The sequence below is a fragment of the Oncorhynchus keta genome, chromosome 24 (genome assembly GCF_023373465.1).
Source record: "Oncorhynchus keta strain PuntledgeMale-10-30-2019 chromosome 24, Oket_V2, whole genome shotgun sequence".
NCBI lineage: Eukaryota > Metazoa > Chordata > Actinopteri > Salmoniformes > Salmonidae > Oncorhynchus > Oncorhynchus keta.
In genome coordinates, this window is record NC_068444.1 from 1,580,920 (window position 1) to 1,595,919 (window position 15,000).

Genomic DNA, 15,000 nt, shown 5'->3' on the forward strand with positions numbered 1-15,000 from the left:
CCATCCATGATATTATAACCAATGTTTACAAACATGGAGTAAAACAAGTTTATATTTTGGTTTCTGATGGAGTGTAACAGTTGAACTTAGGAGCCATTTCTAAGTTCTTTTCTTCAATCATTCATTTATATATATATATTTATATTTAGTCCTTAAATGGGACAGTGGTAAAATAAGGATTCAAGCTCTTTAGGTCGGCACCTTGAGACTCGTCTGAAGTCGGTACAGCTGATCTGTCAACTTCTCTCTGCAGTGTCCCAACAGTTTGGGCTACACACTAACATGACCCCTCTGTGGAACATGTCAGTGTTGCTCTCGAACGCACACAGGCCCCACAGGCTCCACAGGCCTCACAGGCTCCACAGGCCCCACAGGCCCCACAGGCTCCACAGGCCCCACAGGCTCCACAGGCCTCACAGGCTCCACAGGCCCCACAGGCTCCACAGGCCCCACAGGCTCCACAGGCCTCACAGGCTCCACAGGCCCCACAGGCTCCACAGGCTCCACAGGCCTCACAGGCTCCACAGGCCTCACAGGCTCCACAGGCCTCACAGGCTCCACAGGCCCCACAGGCTCCACAGGCCCCACAGGCTCCACAGGCCCCACAGGCTCCACAGGCTCCACAGGCCCCACAGGCTCCACAGGCCCCGCAGGCTCCACAGGCCTCGCAGGCCCCACAGGCTCCGCAGGCCCCACAGGCTCCACAGGCCCCACAGGCTCCACAGGCCCCACAGGCTCCACAGGCCCCACAGGCTCCACAGGCCCCACAGGCCCCACAGGCCCCACAGGCCCCACAGGCTCCACAGGCCCCACAGGCTCCACAGGCCCCACAGGCTCCACAGGCCCCACAGGCTCCACAGGCCCCACAGGCTCCACAGGCCCCACAGGCTCCACAGGCCCCACAGGCTCCACAGGCCCCACAGGCTCCACAGGCCCCACAGGCCCCACAGGCCCCACAGGCCCCACAGGCTCCACAGGCCCCACAGGCTCCACAGGCCCCACAGGCTCCACAGGCTCCACAGGCTCCACAGGCCCCACAGGCTCCACAGGCCCCACAGGCTCCACAGGCCCCACAGGCTCCACAGGCCCAACAGGCCCCACAGGCTCCACAGGCCCCACAGGCTCCACAGGCCCCACAGGCTCCACAGGCCCAACAGGCCCCACAGGCTCCACAGGCTCCACAGGCCTCACAGGCTCCACAGGCCTCACAGGCTCCACAGGCCCCACAGGCTCCACAGGCCCCACAGGCTCCACAGGCCCCACAGGCTCCACAGGCCCCACAGGCTCCACAGGCCTCACAGGCTCCACAGGCCCCACAGGCTCCACAGGCCCCACAGGCTCCACAGGCCTCACAGGCTCCACAGGCCCCACAGGCTCCACAGGCCCCACAGGCTCCACAGGCCCCACAGGCCTCACAGGCCTCACAGGCTCCACAGGCCTCACAGGCTCCACAGGCCCCACAGGCTCCACAGGCCCCACAGGCTCCACAGGCCCCACAGGCTCCACAGGCCCCACAGGCTCCACAGGCCCCACAGGCTCCACAGGCTCCACAGGCCTCACAGGCTCCACAGGCCCCACAGGCTCCACAGGCCCCACAGGCTCCACAGGCCCCACAGGCTCCACAGGCTCCACAGGCCTCACAGGCTCCACAGGCTCCACAGGCCCCACAGGCTCCACAGGCTCCACAGGCCTCACAGGCTCCACAGGCCTCACAGGCCTCACAGGCCCCACAGGCTCCACAGGCTCCACAGGCCCCACAGGCTCCACAGGCCTCACAGGCTCCACAGGCCTCACAGGCCCCACAGGCTCCACAGGCTCCACAGGCTCCACAGGCCTCACAGGCTCCACAGGCTCCACAGGCCTCACAGGCTCCACAGGCTCCACAGGCCCCACAGGCTCCGCAGGCCTCACAGGCTCCACAGGCCTCACAGGCTCCACAGGCCTCACAGGCTCCACAGGCTCCACAGGCCCCACAGGCCCCACAGGCCCAACAGGCTCCACAGGCCCCACAGGCCCAACAGGCCCCACAGGCCCAACAGGCTCCACAGGCCCAACAGGCTCCACAGGCCCAACAGGCCCCACAGGCCCAACAGGCCCCACAGGCCCCACAGTCCCCACAGGCCCAACAGACCCAACAGGCCCAACAGGCCCAACAGGCTCCACAGGCCCCACAGGCTCCACAGGCCCCACAGGCCCAACAGGCTCCACAGGCCCAACAGTCACTCTCTCTTTCAGTCTCTCTCTCTGTCTCTCGCTCTTTCAGTCACTCTCTCATGCTCTCACACTCACTCTCTCCCACTCGGTGTGTGTTACACACACACACACACACACACACACACACACACACACACACACACACACACACACACACACACACACACACACACACACACACACACACACACACACACACACACACACACACACACACACACACACACTATAAACTCTTACCTTGTTAACAAACTATTAACTCTTACCTTTACCTTGTTAACAAACTATAGTTTTGGCAATTCGGTTAGGGCATCTACTTTGTGCGGGACACAAGTAATTTATCCAACATTTGTTCACAGACAGATTATTTCACTTATAATTCACTGTATCACAATTCCAGTGGGTCAGAAGTTTACAAACACTAAGTTGACTGGGCACTTAAACACCTTGGAAAATTCCAGAAAATGATGTCATGGTTTTAGAAGCTTCTGATAGGCTAATTGACATAATTTGAGTCAATTGGAGGTGAACCTGTGGATGTATTTCAAGGCCTACCTTCAAACTCAGTCTCTCTTTTCTTGACATCATGGGAAAATCAAAAGAAATCAGCCAAGACCTCAGAATAAAATTGTAGACCTCCACAAGTCTGGTTCATCCTTGGGAGCAATTTCCAAACGCCTGAAGGTACCACGTTCATCTATACATACAATAGTAATATATAATAATAATATATGCCATTTAGCAGACGCTTTTATCCAAAGCGACTTACAGTCATGTGTGCATACATTCTACGTATGGGTGGTCCCGGGGATCGAACCCACTACCCTGGCGTTACAAGCGCCATGCTCTACCAACTGAGCTACAGAAGAACCAAGTATAAACTCCATGGGACCACGCAGCCGTCATACCGCTCAGGAAGGAGACGTGTTCTGTCTCCTAGAGATGAACGTACTTTGGTGTGAAAAGTGCAAATCAATCCCAGAACAACAGCAAAGGACCCTGTGAAGATGCTGGAGGAAACAGGTACAAAAGTATCTATATCCACAGTAAAACGAGTCCTATATCGACATAACCTGAAAGGCCTCTCAGCAAGGAAGAAGCCACTGCTCCAAAACTGCCATAAAAAAGCCAGGCTACGGTTTGCAACTGCACATGGGGACAAAGATCATACTTTTTTGGAGAAATGTCATCTGGTCTGATGAAACAAAAATAGAACTGTTTGGCCATAATGACCATTGTTATGTTTGGAGGAAAAAGGGGGAGGCTTGCAAGCCGAAGAACACCATCCCAACCGTGAAGCACGGGGGTGGCAGCATCATGTTCTGGGGGTGCTTTGCTGCAGGAGGGACTGGTGCACTTCACAAAATAGATGGCGTCATGAGGGAGGAAGATTATGTGGATATATTGAAGCAACATCTCAAGACATAAGTTAGGAAGTTAAAGCTTGGTCACAAATGGGTCTTCCAAATGGACAATGACCCCAAGCATACTTCTAAAGTTGTGGCAAAATGGCTTAAGGACAACATAGTCAAGGTATTGGAGTGGCCATCACAAAGCCCTGACCTCAATCCTATAGAACATTTGTGGGCAGAAATGAAAAAGTGTGTGCGAGCAAGGAGGCCTACAAACCTGACTCAGTTACACCAGCTCTGTCAGGAGGCCTACAAACCTGACTCAGTTACACCAGCTCTGCCAGGAGGCCTACAAACCTGACTCAGTTACACCAGCTCTGTCAGGAGGCCTACAAACCTGACTCAGTTACACCAGCTCTGCCAGGAGGCCTACAAACCTGACTCAGTTACACCAGCTCTGCCAGGAGGCCTACAAACCTGACTCAGTTACACCAGCTCTGTCAGGAGGCCTACACACCTGCCTCAGTTACACCAGCTCTGTCAGGAGGCCTACAAACCTGACTCAGTTACACCAGCTCTGTCAGGAGGCCTACAAACCTGCCTCAGTTACACCAGCTCTGTCAGGAGGCCTACAAACCTGACTCAGTTACACCAGTTCTGTCAGGAAGCCTACAAACCTGACTCAGTTACACCAGCTCTGCCAGGAGGCCTACAAACCTGACTCAGTTACACCAGCTCTGCCAGGAGGCCTACAAACCTGACTCAGTTACACCAGCTCTGTCAGGAGGCCTACAAACCTGACACAGTTACACCAGCTCTGTCAGGAGGCCTACAAACCTGACTCAGTTACACCAGCTCTGTCAGGAGGCCTACAAACCTGACTCAGTTACACCAGCTCTGTCAGGAGGCCTACAAACCTGACTCAGTTACACCAGCTCTGTCAGGAGGCCTACAAACCTGACTCAGTTACACCAGCTCTGGTCAGGAGGCCTACAAACCAGACTCAGTTACACCAGCTCTGCCAGGAGGCCTACAAACCTGACTCAGTTACACCAGCTCTGGTCAGGAGGCCTACAAACCAGACTCAGTTACACCAGCTCTGCCAGGAGGCCTACAAACCTGACTCAGTTACACCAGCTCTGTCAGGAGGCCTACAAACCTGACTCAGTTACACCAGCTCTGTCAGGAGGCCTACAAACCTGACTCAGTTACACCAGCTCTGTCAGGAGGAATGGGACAAAATTCATCCAACTTATTGTGGGAAGCTTGTGGAAGGCTACCCAAAACATTTGACCCAAGTGAAACCATTTAAGGCAATGCTACCAAATACTCATTGAGTGTATGTAAACTTCTGACCCACTGGGAATGTGATGAAAGAAATGAAAGCTGAAATAAATCATTCTCTCTACTATTATTCTGACAATTCACATTCTTAAAATAAAATGGTCCTAACTGACCTAAGACTGAGAAGTTTTACTGTCCGGTTAAATGTCAGGAATTGTGAAAAACTGAGTTTAAATGTATTTGGCTAAGGTGTATGTAAACTTCCGACTTCAACTGTATCTGCACTCTGGCCTGTGGTGAGACAACTTCAACAGGAGATGGAGCAGGAGAAGAACAGAGCACTAGAGGAGAGGATCAGACTGCTGGAGGAGAGGGTGAGGGGGGTGGCGTGTGACAGAGAACAACCCCACTAGAGAGGTGGCCACCCCCGCAGAGAAGCCAGCAGAACAGCCCACCTCAGCTCCCGACAAAAGTATTTATCTATCTATCTATCTATCTATCTATCTATCTATCTATCTATCTATCTATCTATCAATTCAATTCAAGGGGCTTTATTGGCATGGGAAACATGTGTTAACATTGCCAAAGAAAGTGAGGTGGATAATATACAAAAGTGAAATAAACAATAACAATTAACAGTAAACATTACACATACAGAAGTTTCAAAACAATGAAGACATTACACATGTCATATTACGTATATATACAGTTTTGCAACGATGTACAAATGGTTAAGGGTACACAAGGGAAACTAAATAAGCATAAATATCTCTATCTATCTATATATATATATATATATCTATCCATCTACCTGGTCAGAAGTAGTGTACTACAAAACATTAGGAACACCTTCCTAATATTGAGTTGCAATTCCTTGGGGTATTGACCCAACCAACCAGTGCTCCGGCACATTGGCTAACCGGGCTATCTGCATTGTGTCCCATAACCCACCAACCCTTCTTTTGCGCTACTGCTACTCTCTGTTCATCATATATGCATAGTCACTGTAACCATATCTACATGTACATACTACCTCAATCAGCCTGACTAACCAGTGTGTCTGTATGTAGCCTCACTACTGTATATAGCCTGTCTTTTTACTGTTGTTTTATTGTTCACCTAATACCTTTTTTGCACTATTGCCTGTCAGTAAGCGCACGTGATGAATAAACTTTGATTTGAAAGCCTTAACTATATCATCCTGGAATATCTAAGGCGTGAGGTCATCTGCCTTTGGCCCAAAGAACAGGAACCTGGACTTCATCAAATAAATTAGAAATGAGAAATACAGACATTGTCATCCTAAAAGAAACATGGTATAAGGGAGACGGACCCACTGGTTTCTAGGTTACAGAGAGCTGGTAGTCCCATCCACCACACTACCAGGTGGGTGGTATAGAGGAGATGGACCCACTGGTTGTCCTCTAGGTTACAGAGAGCTGGTAGTCCCATCCACCAAACTACCAGGTGGGTGGTATAGAGGAGATGGAGGAGATGGACGTTCTTTTAACGCAACGTAACGTAATCAACACTGCTAGCTAGCCAGCTAGCCCCCGAATAGCAGCACTGTAGAAACTATTACACTCAACAGAACGACTTGATTAGTGTAGTGTCAACAACGCAGCCACTGCCAGCTAGCCTACAAAGTCAACAACGCAGCCACTGCCAGCTAGCCTACTTCGGCAGTACTGTATCATTTTAATCATTTTAGTCAATAAGATTCTTGCTACGTAAGCTTAACTTTCTGAACATTCGAGACGTGTAGTCCACTTGTCATTCCAATCTCCTTGCATTAGCGTAGCCTCTTCTGTAGCCTGTCAACTATGTGAGTCTGTCTATCCCTGTTCTCTCCTCTCTGCACAGACCATACAAACGCTCCACACCGCGTGGCCGTGGCCACCCTAATCTGGTGGTCCCAGCGTGCACGACCCACGTGGAGTTCCAGGTCTCCGGTAGCCTCTGGAACTGCCGATCTGCGGCCAACAAGGCAGAGTTCATCTCAGCCTATGCCTCCCTCCAGTCCCTCGACTTCTTGGCACTGACGGAAACATGGATCACCACAGATAACACTGCTACTCCTACTGCTCTCTCTTCGTCCGCCCACGTGTTCTCGCACACCCCGAGCTTCTGGTCAGCGGGGTGGTGGCACTGGGATCCTCATCTCTCCCAAGTGGTCATTCTCTCTTTCTCCCCTTACCCATCTGTCTATCGCCTCCTTTGAATTCCATGCTGTCACAGTTACCAGCCCTTTCAAGCTTAACATCCTTATCATTCATCGCCCTCCAGGTTCCCTCGGAGAGTTCATCAATGAGCTTGATGCCTTGATAAGCTCCTTTCCTGAGGACGGCTCACCTCTCACAGTTCTGGGCGACTTTAACCTCCCCACGTCTACCTTTGACTCATTCCTCTCTGCCTCCTTCTTTCCACTCCTCTCCTCTTTTGACCTCACCCTCTCACCTTCCCCCGCTACTCACAAGGCAGGCAATACGCTCGACCTCATCTTTACTAGATGCTGTTCTTCCACTAACCTCATTGCAACTCCCCTCCAAGTCTCCGACCACTACCTTGTATCCTTTTCCCTCTCGCTCTCATCCAACACTTCCCACACTGCCCCTACTCGGATGGTATCGCGCCGTCCCAACCTTCGCTCTCTCTCCCCCGCTACTCTCTCCTCTTCCATCCTATCATCTCTTCCCTCTGCTCAAACCTTCTCCAACCTATCTCCTGATTCTGCCTCCTCAACCCTCCTCTCCTCCCTTTCTGCATCCTTTGACTCTCTATGTCCCCTATCCTCCAGGCCGGCTCGGTCCTCCCCTCCCGCTCCGTGGCTCGACGACTCATTGCGAGCTCACAGAACAGGGAGCTCCGGGCAGCCGAGCGGAAATGGAGGAAAACTCGCCTCCCTGCGGACCTGGCATCCTTTCACTCCCTCCTCTCTACATTTTCCTCCTCTGTCTCTGCTGCTAAAGCCACTTTCTACCACTCTAAATTCCAAGCATCTGCCTCTAACCCTAGGAAGCTCTTTGCCACCTTCTCCTCCCTCCTGAATCCTCCTCCCCCTCCCCCTCCTCCCTCTCTGCAGATGACTTCGTCAACCATTTTGAAAAGAAGGTCGACGACATCCGATCCTCGTTTGCTAAGTCAAACGACACCGCTGGTTCTGCTCACACTGCCCTACCCTGTGCTCTGACCTCTTTCTCCCAATGAAATCTCGCGTCTTGTGACGGCCGGCCGCCCAACAACCTGCCCGCTTGACCCTATCCCCTCCTCTCTTCTCCAGACCATTTCCGGAGACCTTCTCCCTTACCTCACCTCGCTCATCCCTGACCGCTGGCTACGTCCCTTCCGTCTTCAAGAGAGCGAGAGTTGCACCCCTTCTGAAAAAACCTACACTCGATCCCTCCGATGTCAACAACTACAGACCAGTATCCCTTCTTTCTTTTCTCTCCAAAACTCTTGAACGTGCCGTCCTTGCCAAGCTCTCCCGCTATCTCTCTCAGAATGACCTTCTTGATCCAAATCAGTCAGGTTTCAAGACTAGTCATTCAACTGAGACTGCTCTTCTCTGTATCACGGAGGCGCTCCGCACTGCTAAAGCTAACTCTCTCTCCTCTGCTCTCATCCTTCTAGACCTATCGGCTGCCTTCGATACTGTGAACCATCAGATCCTCCTCTCCACCCTCTCCGAGTTGGGCATCTCCGGCGCGGCCCACGCTTGGATTGCGTCCTACCTGACAGGTCGCTCCTACCAGGTGGCGTGGCGAGAATCTGTCTCCTCACCACGCGCTCTCACCACTGGTGTCCCCCAGGGCTCGGTTCTAGGCCCTCTCCTATTCTCGCTATACACCAAGTCACTTGGCTCTGTCATAACCTCACATGGTCTCTCCTATCATTGCTATGCAGACGACACACAATTAATCTTCTCCTTTCCCCCTTCTGATGACCAGGTGGCGAATCGCATCTCTGCATGTCTGGCAGACATATCAGTGTGGATGACGGATCACCACCTCAAGCTGAACCTCGGCAAGACGGGCTGCTCTTCCTCCCGGGGAAGGACTGCCCGTTCCATGATCTCGCCATCACGGTTGACAACTCCATTGTGTCCTCCTCCCAGAGCGCTAAGAACCTTGGCGTGATCCTGGACAACACCCTGTCCTTCTCAACTAACATCAAGGCGGTGGCCCGTTCCTGTAGGTTCATGCTCTACAACATCCGCAGAGTACGACCCTGCCTCACACAGGAAGCGGCGCAGGTCCTAATCCAGGCACTTGTCATCTCCCGTCTGGATTACTGCAACTCGCTGTTGGCTGGGCTCCCTGCTTGTGCCGTTAAACCCCTACAACTCATCCAGAACGCCGCAGCCCGTCTGGTGTTCAACCTTCCCAAGTTCTCTCACGTCACCCCGCTCCTCCGCTCTCTCCACTGGCTTCCAGTTGAAGCTCGCATCCGCTACAAGACCATGGTGCTTGCCTACGGAGCTGTGAGGGGAACGGCACCTCAGTACCTCCAGGCTCTGATCAGGCCCTACACCCAAACAAGGGCACTGCGTTCATCCACCTCTGGCCTGCTCGCCTCCCTACCACTGAGGAAGTACAGTTCCCGCTCAGCCCAGTCAAAACTGTTCGCTGCTCTGGCCCCCAGTGGTGGAACAAACTCCCTCACGACGCCAGGACAGCGGAGTCAATCACCACCTTCCGGAGACACCTGAAACCCCACCTCTTTAAGGAATACCTAGGATAGGATAAGTAATCCTTCTCACCCCCCCCCCCTAAAAGATTTAGATGCACTATTGTAAAGTGGCTGTTCCACTGGATGTCATAAGGTGAATGCACCAATTTGTAAGTCGCTCTGGATAAGAGCGTCTGCTAAATGACTTAAATGTAAATGTAATGTAAATGACCCACTGGTTGCCTTATAGGTTACAGAGAGCTGGTAGTCCCATCCACCACACTACCAGGTGGGTGGTATAGAGGAGATGGACCCACTGGTTGCCCTCTAGGTTACAGAGAGCTGGTAGTCCCATCCACCACACTCCCAGGTGTGAAACAGGGACAGGACTCACAGGGTATGCTAATTTGATATAGAGCACACCAAACTCACTCTATTAAATTAATCAAAACAGGAACATTTTACTTCTGGCTAGAAATTCAAAAGGAAATTATCTCAACAGAGAAAATGTCCTGCTGTGTGCTACCTATATCCCCCCCACTAGAATCCCTATATCCCCCCACTAGAATCCCCTATATCCCCCCACTAGAATCCCCATATCCCCACTAGAATCCCTATATCCCCCCCACTAGAATCCCTATATCCCCCACTAGAATCCCTATATCCCCTCACTAGAATCCCTATATCCCCCACTAGAATCCCTATATCCCCCACTAGAATCCCTATATCCCCCACTAGAATCCCTATATCCCCCACTAGAATCCCTATATCCCCCCACTAGAATCCCTATATCCCCCACTAGAATCCCTATATCCCCCACTAGAATCCCTATATCCCCCCACTAGAATCCCCTATATCCACCCACTAGAATCCCTATATCCCCCACTAGAATCCCTATATCCCCCACTAGAATCCCTATATCCCCCACTAGAATCCCCTATATCCCCCACTAGAATCCCTATATCCCCACACTAGAATCCCTATATCCCCCACTAGAATCCCTATATCCCCCACTAGAATCCCTATATCCCCACTAGAATCCCTATATCCTCCCCACTAGAATCCCTATATCCCCCACTAGAATCCTCTATATCCCCCACTAGAATCCCCCTATATCCCCACACTAGAATCCCTATATCCCCCCACTAGAATCCCTATATCCCCCCCACTAGAATCCCCTATATCCTCCCCACTAGAATCCCCTATATCCCCCCACTAGAATCCCCTATATCCCCCACTAGAATCCCCATACTTTAATGAAGACAGCTTCTCCATCCTGGAGGGGGAAATCAATCATTTCCTGGCCCAGGGACATGTACTAGTCTATGGTGACCTAAATGCCAGGACTGGACCAGAACCTGACACCCTCAGCACACAGGGGGACAAACACCTACCTAGAGGTGACAGCATTTCCTCACCCATATGCCCCCCTAGGCACAACTATGACAACATAACCAACAAAACCGGGTCACAACTCCTGCAGCTCTGTCGCACGCTGGGTATGTACATAGTCAACGGTAGGCTTCGAGGGGACTCCTATGGTATGTACACCTATTGCTCGTCTCTTAGCAGTAGTACTGTAGACTACTTTATCACTGACCTCAACCCAGAGTCTTTCAGAGCGTTCAGTCAGCCCACTGACACCTCTATCAGACCACAGCAAAATCACAGTCTACTTGAACTGAGAAATACTCAGTCATGAGGCATCAAAGGAACTGAGTAATATTAAGAAATGCTATAGATGGAAGGAAAGTAGTGTGGAAACCAACCAAAACACTATTAGGTAACAACAAATTCAATCCCTTTTAGACAATTTCCTGGACAAAACGTTCCACTGTAATAGTGAAGGTGTAAACTTGGCAGTAGAAAACCTAAACAGTATATTTGACTACTCAGCTTCCCTATCAAACCTAAAAATCTCAAATAGATAACCGAAGAAAATGAACAACAATGACAAATGGTTTGATGAAGAATGCAAAAACCTAAGAAAGAAATTGAGAAACCTGTCCAACCAAAAACATAGAGACCCGGAAAACCTGAGTCTACGCCTTCACTACGGTGAATCACTAAAACAATACAGAAATACACTACGGAAAAAGAAGGAACAGCACGTCAGAAATCAGCTCAATGTAATTGAAGAATCCATAGACTCTAACCACTTCTGGGAAAATTGGAAAACACTGAACAAACAACAACACGAATAATTATCTATCCAAAATGGAGATGCGTGGGTAAACCACTTCTCCAATCTTTTTGGCTCTATAACAAAGAACAAATAGCAAAAACATATACATGATCAAATACAAATCTTAGAATCAACTATCAAACACTACCACAACCCACTGGATTCCAGAACAAACTGGATTCCAGAACCCACTGGATTCCAGAACAAACTGGATTCTCCAATTACAATCAATGAACTACAGGACAAAATAAAACCCAAACCAGGACTGTGGGGTGAGACAGCGATGCAGCTTTAGCCCCACCCTCTTCAACATATATATCAACGAATTGGCGGGGGGCACTAGAACAGTCTGCAGCACCCAGCCTCACCCTACTAGAATCTGAAGTCAAATGTCTACTGTTTGCTGATGATCTGGTGCTTCTGTCCCCAACCAAGGAGGGCCTACAGCAGCACCTAGATCTTCTGCACAGATTCTGTCAGACCTGGGCCCTGGCAGTAAATCTCAGTGAGACAAAAATAATGGTGTTCCAAAAAAGGTCCAGTCGCCAGGACCACAAATACAAATTCCATCTAGACACCATTGCCCTAGAGCACACAAAAAAACTATACATACCTTGGCCTAAACATCAGAGCCACAGGTAACTTCCACAAAGCTAAGAGACAAGGCTGGAAAGGCCTTCTATGCCATCAAAGGAACATAAAATTCGACATACCAATTAGGATCTGGCTAAAAATACTTCAGTTATAGAACCCATTGTCCTTTATGTTTGCGAGGTCTGGGGTCCGCTCACCAACCAAGAATTCACACAATGGGACAAACACCAAATTGAGACTCATCGTGTAATTCTGCAAAAATATCCTCTGTGTACAAAGTAAAACACCAAATAATGCAGAGCAAAATTAGGCCGATGCCCACTAATTATCAAAATCCAGGAAAGAGGCGTTACATTCTACAACCACCTAAGAGGAAGTGATTCCCAAACCTTCCATAACAAAGCCATCACCTACAGAGAGATGAACCTGGAGAAGTGTCCCCTTAGCAAGCTGGTCCTGGGCTCTGTTCACAAACACACCCACAGAGCCCCAGGACAGCAACACCATTAGACCCAACCAAATCCGTAGGAACCATGTCGTTCCTAAGGAGAACACAGACAGAACCCACCATGTCGTTCCTAAGGAGAACACAGACAGAACCCACCATGTCGTTCCTAAGGAGAACACAGACAGAACCCACCATGTCGTTCCTAAGGGGAACACAGACAGAACCCACCATGTCGTTCCTAAGGAGAACACAGACAGAGCCCACCGTGTCGTTCCTAAGGAGAACACAGACAGAACCCACCATGTCGTTCCTAAGGAGAACACAGACAGAACTCACCATGTCGTTCCTAAGGAGAACACAGACAGAACTCACCATGTCGTTCCTAAGGAGAACACAGACAGAACCCACCATGTCGTTCCTAAGGAGAACACAGACAGAGCCCACCATGTCGTGTGTGTGTGTGTGTGTGTGTGTGTTTCAGACAGTGCTATCAACCTTCTGCCAGAACTGTGTTGAGGGAAATTCAGAGGGGAGACTGGTTGGAAACACACACACACACGACTGGTTGGAAATACACACACACACACACACACACAAACACAAACACAAACACACACACACACACACACACACACACACACACACACACACACACACACACACACACACACACACACACACACACACACACACACACGACTGGTTGGAAACAATGTGTTAGTAGGGCATTGATCATGAGTGGTTATTATAGGAAAGCTGAGGAGAGCCCGTGAGAGGTGTGTGTGAGCTGGGAGAGGTGTGTGTGAGCTGGGAGAGGTGTGTGTGAGCTGGGAGAGGTGTGTGTGAGCTGGGAGAGGTGTGTGTGTGAGCTGGGAGAGGTGTGTGTGCATGGCTTTGTAGCACACAACCCATATAACCTTACACATTGGAAAAACACAGGGTTTATTGAGAGAAGAGGGGAAAGAGAGAACAGAGAAGGAGGGAGAGGGGGAAGAGGAAAAAGGGAGGGGGGAGAGAAGAGAGGGGGAAGAGGGAGAGAAGGGGGAGGGAAGGGAGAGGGAGAAGGGGGAGGGAAGGGAGAGGGAGAAGAGGGGAAGAGAAGGGAGAGGGAGAAGGAAGGGAGAGGGAAGGGAGTGGGAGAAGAGGGGAAGAGAAGGGGAGAGGGAGAGGGAGAAGGGGGGAGGGAAGGGAGAAGAAGAGGGAGAAGGGGGGGGAGGGAAGGGAGAGGGAGAGGGAGAAGGGGGAGGGAAGGGAGAGGGAGAAGGGGGAGGGAAGGAGAGGGAGAAGGGGGAGGGAAGGGAGAGGGAGAAGGGGAGGGAAGGGAGAGGGAGAGGGAGAAGGGGAGGGAAGGGAGAGGGAGAAGGGGGGAGGGAAGGAGAGGGAGAAGGGGGAGGGAAGGGAGAGGGAGAAGGGGGAGGGAAGGGAGAGGGAGAAGAGGGGAAGAGAAGGGAGAGGGAGAAGAGGGGAAGAGAAGGGAGAGGGAGAAGGAAGGGAGAGGGAGAAGAGGTGAAGAGAAGGGAGGGGGAGAAGGAAGGGTGAGGGAGAAGGAAGGGAGAGGGAGAAGGGGGGAAGAGAATGGAGAGGGAGAAGAGGGGAAGAGAATGGAGAGGGAGAAGAGGGGAAGAGAATGGAGAGGGAGAAGAGGGGAAGAGAAGGGAGAGGGAGAAGGAAGGGAGAGGGAGATGAGGTGAAGAGAAGGGAGAGGGAGAAGGAAGGGAGAGGGAGAAGGGGGAGGGAAGGGAGAGGGAGAAGAAGAAGGGGGAGGGAAGTGAGAGGGAGAAGAAGAAGGGGGGAGGGGAGTGGGAGAAGAGGGGAAGAGAATGGAGAGGGAGAGGGAGAACGGGGGAGGGAAGGGAGAGGGAGAAAGGGGGGAGGGAAGGGAAAGGAGAGGGAGAAGAGGGGAAGAGAAGGGAGAGGGAGAGGGAGAAGGGGGGAGGGAAGGGAGAGGGAGAAAGGGAGGAGGGAAGGGAAGGGAAGGGAGAGGGAGAAGAGGGGAAGAGAAGGGAGAGGGAGAAGAGGGGAAGAGAATGGAGAGGGAGAAGAGGGGAAGAGAAGGGAGAGGGAGAAGAGGGGAAGAGAATGGAGAGGGAGAAGAGGGGAAGAGAAGGGAGAGGGAGAAGAGGGGAAGAGAAGGGAGAGGGAAGGGAGAGGGAGAAGGGGGAGGGAAGGGAGAGGGAGAAAGGGGGAGGGAAGGGAGAGGGAGAAGGGGGGAGGGAAGGGAGAGGGAGAAGGGAAGGGAGAGGGAGAAGAGGGGA

The 15,000-nt window shown here is 51.5% G+C and overlaps 1 protein-coding gene and 1 long non-coding RNA gene across 12 annotated transcripts in view; both read right to left on the minus strand.

The window, feature by feature from the left end:
• The window catches only part of LOC127911283 (protein jagged-1b-like), a 251,790-nt gene that overhangs the window by 109,803 nt on the left and 126,987 nt on the right, over positions 1 to 15,000 (minus strand). The gene's annotated exons all lie outside the window — the stretch shown is intronic.
• On the minus strand, positions 2,156 to 5,392 carry LOC127911284 (uncharacterized). Of its 3 annotated transcripts, none has more exons than XR_008077710.1 (3): positions 4,686 to 5,392; positions 4,404 to 4,483; positions 2,156 to 4,203 (listed from the first exon to the last, which is right to left on the minus strand). It is a non-coding gene; the product is annotated as an uncharacterized LOC127911284 (long non-coding RNA). The 3 variants fall into 3 exon arrangements; XR_008077709.1 differs by having other exon boundaries at positions 4,444 to 4,523; XR_008077708.1 differs by having other exon boundaries at positions 4,404 to 4,523.